Source organism: Montipora capricornis, chromosome 8 (genome assembly GCF_036669925.1).
Source record: "Montipora capricornis isolate CH-2021 chromosome 8, ASM3666992v2, whole genome shotgun sequence".
In the NCBI taxonomy this organism is placed as follows: Eukaryota; Metazoa; Cnidaria; class Anthozoa; order Scleractinia; family Acroporidae; genus Montipora; species Montipora capricornis.
This window is the reverse complement of record NC_090890.1, coordinates 16,793,486-16,804,392: the sequence shown is the minus strand read 5'-3', so window position 1 is coordinate 16,804,392 and position 10,907 is coordinate 16,793,486.

Here is a 10,907-nt window from a genome sequence, read left to right as displayed (position 1 = left end):
GACCAATATCCCTTTTGTCAATTTGAATTTCACAGGCCTGTAAAAAGCTCGACTTTTAAGGTCTCAAAAATGCTCGACTTCAAGATCACCAAAAACCTTGACATTCAAATTTTAAGGCCTTTAAAATTCTTAAAGGGCTTATGGTAAATGCCGCCTCATTCATTTCGTTACCCACCGTATGTATTTTTTCGACAAAGAGTTACATAGGGCACTTTTGATTTTTTTTTTAAATTTAAATTTTCGTAGGAGACTTTGCGCAGAAACTGATAATGATCCACAAAAACCCCCATATTTATTCGAAAAAAGGTAAAAAAAAGAAAAAATGTTAGTATTTAAAGAGCTTTATTCACCACAGCTCGGTGTTTTCGTTTTAAAAAGTCAAACTAATGTTCCTTTTACAAAAGCTGCTGAATCAAAACCTTACGCAGAAATTCAAAAAGAAATAACTAAAAAAGGTGGAAACTTAAAAGGTAAACAAGTACACCAACTTTTGACAAAAAAGTCAGAAGGCACCTTATTAGCTTTATTCAAAAAGAAATAAGTAAAAAAGGTGGGAACTTAAAAGGTAAACAAATACATCACCTTTTGAGAGAAAAAAGTCAGAAGGCACCTTATTAGCTTTATCAAGTTAGCTTTTTCAACATAAGATTTTTTTTTATTTTTATAAAAATATATTATCAACAACATAAAGTTCTCTTGCATTTAATTTTACAGAAATTTCATTAATTACTGAAAAGTATTTGGTAAACTTGAAAATAAGGATTATGCCAATCATACCAATCATTTCCATTATTAATTGAAAACCTATAGCCAGATTTTTTTTTGTATTGATTTGTATTGGTTAACGTAATTGGTGTATCTGAGTTAATTTTAAAATTACTTGTTTTTTCTAATAAATTTTGAACCGCATGAGTTTTAAAAGAAAACAAGCACACCCTAAGCGAGCGAATGGAAAAGGGAAAAACGCCATTTCAGGGTCAACTGTTTTGTTATTACAAAAATTTACATATTTTATGGTCTTGATTTATGTAAGGCGCTTTTTGGATAGTTCTTTTATTAATTTATCATAGAGGACTTACCCCACATACTCATAATGACCCTGAAAAAGCAAGTGGTAAAGAAGTTGGTAAAGCTGCAATAAGTTTTGGCCCACAAAAAGCTTAAAAAATAATGGTAGCGGGGTTAGGACCAAAAAAAGAACTTGAAAGTTTAAAAAAAGAAGAGAACAAATCAAACATGATTTATTATCACAACGGATAATAATTGCATTATTAGGAATACCCCTTCCAATTAATTTGTTTAAAAATATATATTCTGTCAGGAAAAGGGATGCAAATCAATCCTTCTCCATTTTATTCCTTTCCACCAAATATATATAATATACAATATGTAATTTCAGGAAAGAGGAATGCAAATCTCAGCCCTCAAGAGTGAGTGAGAGAGAACAAATCAAACAATGGGAAAATAACACAACGGTGGTTTTTGCTTGGTTTACTTGCTTCATTAGTGTAGTATACGTTGCGGACCTATATTTTAGGAAGACATGCGCAGTTGTGTTATAAAAATAAAGCACATGGCGTGTTGATTGAATCTCGGTTAAATCCGTGTTGTTAATGCTATTTCATTGCGTTAGATCCGAAATAGTCTACAATTTGGAAAACCACTTGCAATTAATTTGGTTTTCAGGAAAAGGGATGCAAATTAATCCTCCCCCATTTTACTCCTTTCCACCAAATAAGTATAATTTTCAGGAAAGAGGAATGCAAATCTGAACTCTCAAGAGTAAGTGGAAGAGGTTAATACTAAGAAAAATAAATAAATTTGCAGATAAGGCATTAATGGTTTTTTATTTAATTGATTGGTGTAGACAATCAAATATTCCATTAATTGGTGTTTTGTCAAGAGTTGAACATATGCTTTTAATCATTCACCTTGTATAATTAATTTTTTGAGGTTTGTGTTGGGACTCATTGGGTTTGTTGTTTCACTGATTGATAGTTTTGGTTTGCCTCCACCACAAGAATGGTTATAAAATACACGAAAGAATTTTTAAAAGATGTGGTCAGTATTTTTGATGTTTTTAAATAAGAGAAACAAAGGAACAAGTTACGAAATTTTCTTCAAATGTTAGAAGTATCCAATCTAGAGATCACAAATGAATGTATATAATGAAAATGTTGTTTTGTACAAGAAATAACAAAATCAAAACTTATTACATAAAACAAAAAAAGAAACTGACTGTGTTAAACGTTCAGGGTACCAAACTCATAAACATAAAAGAATAATGTTTCAGTGTAATTGCGCTGAATGGGGAATAAAATTATTATTATTATTATTATTATTATTATTATTATTATTATAATAAAATATTCATTCTAGGGGCGCTTAAACACAGTCTCAGCGCTGTTACATAAGTATTTACAGAAATAATAGAATTACAAAAATATTGTACACTAAAATAATCTAATATCTATAATGTGTCCTTAAAGAAAGAACTTATTGTTAAATAAAAAAGTATTCACTTTACAGTTAAAAACTGTCAGTGATTCAATGTTTGTGATAGTGGCAGGCAGAACCGTTCCATAAATTGGGTGCTGCGACCACAAAAGCCCTCTCTCCATAGGCTTTTGTTCTACATCTGGGAACAGCAAGAAAATTTGCATTACTTGATCTTAGATTGCAGGACGGCCTATAGGGAGTGAGAAGTTCAGAAAGATAACCAGGGGCCAAGCCCCTTAGAGCTTTAAATGTCATAAGAATTATTTTGAATATTACCCTATCATTAACAGATAACCAGTGCAAGTCCTGAAGGATGGGAGATATGTGATCAAACTTCTTTGTCCTTGTTACTAAGCGGGCTGCTGAATTCTGAATTCTCTGCAGCTTTTCATTTTGTGTTGAAGTAAAATCATAAAGTAGTGCATTGCCACTATATATCTAACTTAGAAGTGACAAAGGCATGCACTAATCTTTCAGTATCATAGAGATAGAGATACATGCTGATTTACAAATGTTATTTACATAAGAAGAAAAATTCAGATGCCTATCTAAAAGTGAATTGAATGATTGAATTGAATTGAATTGACGGATTGAAGTACAATTCCATTTATTTCTACGCCTTGTTATACTTCCGCCTTTGTCAACCTTGAGGAGAAATGAACAACCTCGACTCAGTCTTGCCAGGATTGCAAATCAGAGCATTATTTGCACATCAAGTAATTACATCCCTGATGCAGAGTTCACGTTTTGCTAATGGGGTAGCACGGTCTTCACCAGACTGCATCCGTAAGTATAGTTGGGTGTTATCGGCATAAATCATACTGTCTAAATTGAGGCTATTGATAACCTCCTCCAAAGGAGAAAAATACAAGAAGAATAGCATCGGTCCCAAGACCTAGCCTTGCGGCAAACCAAAAGCCAGAGGTTTACTGGAAGACGCTCCATTTTTCACAGTAACTGACTGAGACCGGTCTGTCAGGAAGGAACGAAACCAATCAAAGACAGTACCACCAAATCCTTAGCGGTGACAGAGTCGATCCAGTAGGAGGGAGTGGTCGATGGTGTCGAAGGCTGAAGAACACCAAGATCACCTCTCGCCTTGAGCCGATAGAGTAGGGCTGTCTCCGTACTATAGAACTGTATGTAGGAAGATTACATTTTTCCCAGCAGGCCCTCCTTAACAAAATAGTTTAGAGTTTGAATGGCCACAACTGGTTCCATTATTTTTGATAAGAATGAAATGTTGGTGACTGGACGGTAAGAGGCAACGTCCTTCCAGTCCTTTGCATCTTTCTTATATAAAGGATGTACCACACCGTCCTTTAGAGAGCTGGGAAAAAACCCCAAGGAAAAAGACGAGTTGATGATGTTTGTGACTGGAGTGGCCAGTAAATCGATGTGTTGTTTCACTAAGCGTGTTGGAATTGTGTCTAGACGGCATGACTTTGCAGATGACTTACGTACCATTTCAGTTATGGAACACTCGGAAACAGCAGAAAATTCATTGAATGAACTTTTATAAGACAATTCCTTAGGTGGTATAGCAAGTTCCATCATGGACCTAGTTGAGCAGGGCAGACTTCCACGCAGCTCCTTAAACTTGCCATTGAAATGCCTGCCAAAGTTCGGGTGGAGAGACATGAGATGGACGTGGAGGACGATAGCCAACAGTAAGTGTAAAATTAAGCTTATATGACAATACTGAAATATCCATGAATTCCAATGAAGATGCAACTGGATTTTCCTTGATATCATATCCCTTTTTTAGCAGAACACCAATATCACCACCTCTACTTGGTCGAAGGAGATGAAGAAACTCATAGCCCTGAAGCGTGTTGGTAACTTCAGCAATCGCAATATTGAACTCCAGTTGGGATGAAGTCCAGGTTTCTGTTAAGGCCAGAATGTCGAGACGTTCAGAAATCACAAATAGAGGCGATTTTCTTATTGATAAAACGAGCATTCCATAGCCTAAATCTTACACGGGGAAATAAATCCTGAAGTGTTATGGCAAAGGAACAACATATACAAGATGGCAGATGTACAGAACACTGCTTTATTCCCCACACCACGTGCCTGGTGCAACCGCTGACCTTATGTTACATCTCCCTTTTTAAGGACGTTCACTCTAATTGTTTGTGCGCAACTTTTACTGCGCAGGTAACGCGACTGTAATATGTCACGCATTACTTCAAGCATTAGTTAAGATCTTATGTTGACAAAAACGCCGGGGAAAAATTTCCAGGTCGGCTAAAGAATGGCACATTAATTTCCAATTAATCATGAAACGTTAAAGAGAAAGGACCGGGAGGCGGGAAAAGGTCGCTTATCGAGTAGTGGTTAACAGTTTTGAAAACTCGAGGAAGGTTAGTTGTATTCAGCGGGCGTAAATTTATTGGGGTTGGTTTTTAAAAATGTTTTTCTACGTTACGGACTTCTTAGTTCAAAATAAATGCACGTTTTTGAAGTTATTTTCCTTTACTTTCATGAAAATAGAGCAGAATTATCTTGTTCTCCTAATGCACTTGAATAATGCGGACCTAACAGGAAACGGCCATAAATTATATTTCACAAAAACCACACTCCAGAAGATGAGAAAGACGGCAATGGATTAATATGATACAAAACACTAACCAAATAAAGATAACGCCTGCTTGAAACTTCGCTGCTATGCTCGAGAAAGTTTTTTTTTGTACAAAAACCTTTCATCGATCGATCCTCTCTTGGGCTCCAGTCCTTCCCCGTCAGGTCACGCAAAATCGTGACAAACTAAATTTTCCAAGAGCTTCGCAACATCACATCGATTTTACTCGTTTAGATCATCGGTGACCCCTATTTTTTATGACATGAACCACTTGCTCTTCTTACAATCTACAAAATATGATGAAATGAAAAAAATCACAATGTAAGAAATTCTCTTTTTTGAACATTTTTGTTTCCTTGTGCCCTAAGTTCGTGAAGTGGTGACAACAAGTAGCGCTTGCGAAAACGGTCGTTGTGGATTAACTCTGCTGTTTACGACATCCCCAGCGGCATGCACTTATCTAAAAATCCCACTCCTATATTTCTATGCACAGAAACATTCACTCGAACATACAATTTTTTATGATTTTCAACGAATGAGTATTTGAATATGAGGCTACATCTCGTTATGATGGCCTACCTATCGAAATTAGGGCATTTTTCCCTTGCCTTTTTCTCCGAAACAAAGTCGGTGACCCCCACTTTTTTTTTTCTTTTTTGGAATAAGTAATTTATGACCTAGCCTAAGGCGAGAAATGAAACAAATTTCAATGTGGGAAGATTTTCGCGCGAACGTCCTTAAGCCAAAGAAAGCAAGCAAACAAAGGAAATACAAGAGAAAAATTACAGAATTAACAAACAGTGGCAATGCAAAACTCCAGACAACGTGACCACTGAAGTAGTGTTTCTGTCTCTAAATTGAACACAAGACTTCGTGAAGTGTTACAAAACTGTTCCCACTGTGGCTAAAACTTGGCATAGTCTTTGAACCTTCAAGGTTCTCTAGCTGTCCTACCGGACCGTGTGGTAGTAGCCATAGACATTTTGATTGGTATTGACCCAGGATTCTGCGAGGCTCCTGCACCAGACATCTCAACTTCAGTATCTGTTAGGTCTTCATCACATGGGGCTGTTCATGCAAACTCTGATGCCTTGGGCTCTTCAGTTCTTAGCAAATGGCGACGATTTCTTTGGTACTCTCCCCGCTCTGTTTCAAGAGGACAGAAGAATCTCTGTAACTTTAGCAGGCTTCCACTTTTTGCCTTCTCGAACTCTTACGAACTCACCATTCATCAGAGGTGGCAGTTTATTCGCTATTTTGTCATGCTGCAGCTTCTGATTTCTTTGTCTTTTTTTTTTTAGCTTAGGCAAGACTTGTTCAGGATCATACAGTTGCGGCTTTTACATTTCTCTGGTCATTGGAATTTGGGATCTCAAACGCCTTCCATTAACATTTGCGAGGGTGACAGGTTGACTTCCTCCAAAGGATTATTACTATATGAAAGGAGGGCTTTGTAAGGGTCGTCAGCTTTCTCTTAACTGTTTGGACTTTTCTCTCCGACTGCCCATTTGACTGGGGGTACCCTGGACTCGACGTGACATGATGAAAACTCCAGTCGTCCGGAAACCTTTTAAACTCTGCAGAACTGTCACATGGACTATTGTCCGAAACTACCACTGAGGGCACACCATACCGTGCGAACTGAGACCTGAGTGCAGTAATTACCTCAGAGCTGGTCATGGAAGGAAGTAATGTTAGCTCTGGTCACTTGGAGCAATAATCAATAGTAACAAGGTAGTTTCGACTATTCTTGTGTAGGATGTCCGTGCCAACCTTAGCCCAGGGCAATGGTGGGATCTCGTTTGACCTCAGTAGTTCAAGCTGCTGACTTGGTATGTTTTCTAAACATACTGATTGTTTTTAATCTTCTCTGTTAGATCCACTGTCATCCCAGGCCAGAATAATACTTCACGTGCTCTGGCTATTGTCTTGTTGATTCCAAGGTGTCCCTCATGAAGTTTCTCAACCATCTCCCCTCTCAAACTGCTAGGGACAATGATCTTTTGCCCCTTTACGTTAAGTGCATTTGCTACCGATAATTCATCTCTGTAATTCCAGAATTCCTGTGCATTGAGGGGTACTTGACCTCTGGAATCTGGCCAACCAAACAATATTACTTATTGAAGTTCCGACAGGATCTCATCTTCCTTGGTTGCTTCAACGAACTTGGCCAACTGTTGGTCTAAGATAACATGCTCTACTAAGTTGATGTCTAAGTGCTCAGCATTTGTCAGGTACTCTTTTAAATGAACTCGTAACAGAGCATCCGCTAAGTGTAGGCTTTCCCCACGCTTGTACACTACAGTGACTCCTGGAAAGCGTAGGAACTGGACCAGCATCCGTTGCAGGCGCAAGGGTGCTACGTTTAGAGGCTTCATAATGGCCTCCAAAGGCTTATGATCTGATTCAACTGTAACATCACGGCCCACAATATACTCTGCACATTTGGCACAACCAAATACCACAGCCAAAAGTTCTTTTTTGATCTGAGCATGCGTTTGCTGCGTGGGTGTAAGCGCCTTTGATGTATAAGATACTGGTTGCTTTCCCTCAATCAATGCAGCACCAAGACCGGTTGAACTAGAATCAACTTGCAACGTCAACGCTTTCTGTACATCATAATATCCTAACACTGGAGCAAGGGTAAGCGATTGAAACTGGTTTCCTGCGGTTTTTCCCAGCGCCACAGAAAATCCTGACGTAGTAACTGTCTCAACGGTGTGGTGAGGTCGGACAGGTTTGGAATAAACTTACTGACATTGTTGACCATCCCCAACAGCCTTTGGACACCAGCCTTGTCTGGGCATCTCGACTATAGTTCTGACCTTTTCCGGATCTGTCCTCAAACCATCCTTGGAGAACCAATGGCCATGGAACTTCACTTGGTTCTGCTGGATATGACACTTTGACTTCTTCAATCAAAGGTTACTGTCTCGGGAACGCTGCAAAACAGCCCTCAACCGCGTGTCATGTTCTGCCGTATTGCGGCCATGTATGATTATATCATCCATAATGACCTTCACACCTGGTAGCCCTTCAAAAACTTGCTCCATTCTCTGTTGATAAAACCTCTGGTGCAGATTTAATTCCCATTGGCATCTTCAATTATCGATACCTTCCAAAGGGGGTATTAAATGTACCAAGTTTACTGTTCTCCTCATCTAAATGGATTCGGTAGACTGTGGCTCCTGCACAATTTGCTGTAATGTCATCGACTAACGGTAATGGGTAGTGTTCTCTTTTAAGCACACACGAATAGACCCATCCAGTTTATCAACACAAATAAGACTGCTCACCCAATCAGCTGCTTCATTCAAAGGTACTTTCTCTGGGATTCCAGCCTCCACCATTCTGTCCAGTTCCTTCTTCTTAAAGTGGGGACCTCGCCTGGGTGGGTGTACTAGGGGAGGAACCGAGGGGTTGATATTAATGTGATACTTCCCAGGGAGACACCCAAGTCCTTGGAATACTTCCGGGTACTCATCTAGAATGCTGTTATCTTTAACGGCATTTATGCGCTGGATAAGATGCATCTTCCCACATGTTTCCCTACCCAACAGGGGTACATAGTTTCCATTAACAACTTGAAAACAAACTTGATACTTTTCGCCACGCACCCAACAAGGCAACTCAGACTTTGCAACAGGTTTAATACGCGTTTTGGTGTAACTCTCTAACTTTGCTGAGGAGGCTTGCAAAGTTTTGTCGTGATCTTTTTATAAGCAGCTTCATGTAAGACATTGCACTGGGCCCTAGTATCTAATTTGAACAACTCTTGTACGTTTCCAAAACTGACAGTTTCAACCCAGTCATTGTTTTCTGCACTAATTGCCCCAATAACCATAACTTCAGCGTCAGAGTCACAATCATCAAGAGTATTTAACAATTTTTTTTTTTTGCCCCTCTGCGCCACGACACATCCTTGAAAAATGGTTCATTTTCCTGCAATTGTGACAGCTCCTTCCTGCAGCAGGACACGAAGCTGGTGCATGCCGAATACCACAATTCCCACAAGGCGTTCCCCATTGGGTCTTCTGACCTTTTCCGCCCACTACATCCAGTTTCTCAACTCTGCTGTTCTCTTCTTTTAAGAGCTATTCATGTGCTGTTTGCTTGTTTCGACAGTACGAGCAGCTTGTAACGTTTTCTCTAAACTCTGTTCTCTCTCTATCATTATTTCCTTTGAATGTGGATCTTTGAGGCCCAGCACGAACATAGACATAATCCACGAATCTTCTTTATCACCAAGGTCGCAGTTCTTAGCTAGAGTTTTCAACTCGCTATAAAATTCGTCGACTGTTTCTCCTTCGTGTTGTTTTCGTTCGATGAACAGAAAGCTGTTGAAGTGCCTTGATGTCAACGAAGCGCAATGAGCGTTGAACTTCTCTTCTACGGCCTTAATTTTATCTAGCTCGGAAGTTCAAACGAAATCTCCACACGTACTTTTCCTAACAAATTAAGCAGCGATGCAACTTGAATCTTCTCCTTTTGTTCGATTTTGCTCGCAACTTTGTAGAGACCCCAAGACATTTTCAAGCGTCTTCATGCTTCGGCTTTATTTCGCGCCGCACTCAATAGCAAAAGCTCAGGCGATTTCAGGTCTTCCATCCCGATTCTGACACCATGAAGTGTTATGGCTAAGCAACAACACACAACAAGTTGGCGGATGTACGGAACACTGCTTTATTCCGCATACCACTTGCCTGGTGCTACCGCTGACCTGATGTTACAGATCCGATGCAGTGGTACTCTTATGGACAGGGACAAGATTATTTTCCACCCTTTGACGCCTGCAGCGAGCTTGCGTGACGAGCAAAGCAAAAGGGAAAGTAGTTGGGCCTCCACTTGCTGGGGGCGTAATAGATCCAATTGATTTAAACAAAAACGTAGCAAATGTTACTGAAGATATTCTCCCAACTACAGAACACGTTTTTCATAGCAACCTCTCTGGTGATATTTTAAAGGGCGCTTTCAACACAAAAACTGGAATTGCGATTAAACAATTTTGGACTGGCCCGCCAAGAAACCAAAGATTCGCAATGATAAAGTGAAGAAGTAAATGGAAAAGAGTTTCGATTTATTTCAGATCAGATAATCATTGGTATTATGAGGATGGGATAAATTTTGAAGGGAAATCATTATAGAGGCCCTTCAACGTAACATAAAAATTGTTTTTGCTTTGAGTATGTTTGTAAATCCAACAGCTTTGTAGTCAAATGCTTTCAAACTGATGGGGTCACAGGCTATGAAAGGGTAACAGACAACATCAAGCATTATAAAGGTGGGGCTTTTGATATTCATAAACCAATTGTAAAATTACCAAAACCGAATAAAGGTTGGACACTTCCTGGCATACTTATACTGGTCCTTACAATCCAGTTAAAAAACAAGTTGAGTGTGAAAGAAAAACTGGAAAAAATTTTAAAAATTCATCAATCACCAACTGGAAAAGCTGATGCCGTTGCAATACAGCACGATATAGATTATGCTGTTTGTCAAGATAACTTACCCAAAAGTAAAGTAACAAGTTGTAAAAATGAGATTGATAGAAATCTTTGGACGACATTCCTTTCAATGATCATGACCATCATTACTAAATTCTTCGCCCTCTTCACTAGACCCACAGCAATAGCTAGGCTGAAGGTCTTGCAAATCGGTAGGGTGCGTTCAAGGCCCTTTTAGTTCTTCTGCCTGACACATTAACCATGGCGCTTTGCCCAATACCTCATTTGAGCTTCTCCTTTTCGAGTGATTGCATTGGTTCCAGTAAATTTAGGGGAGTCTATTTGTGCTAGTTACACCATATTAAAAATTGGGAAGTTGT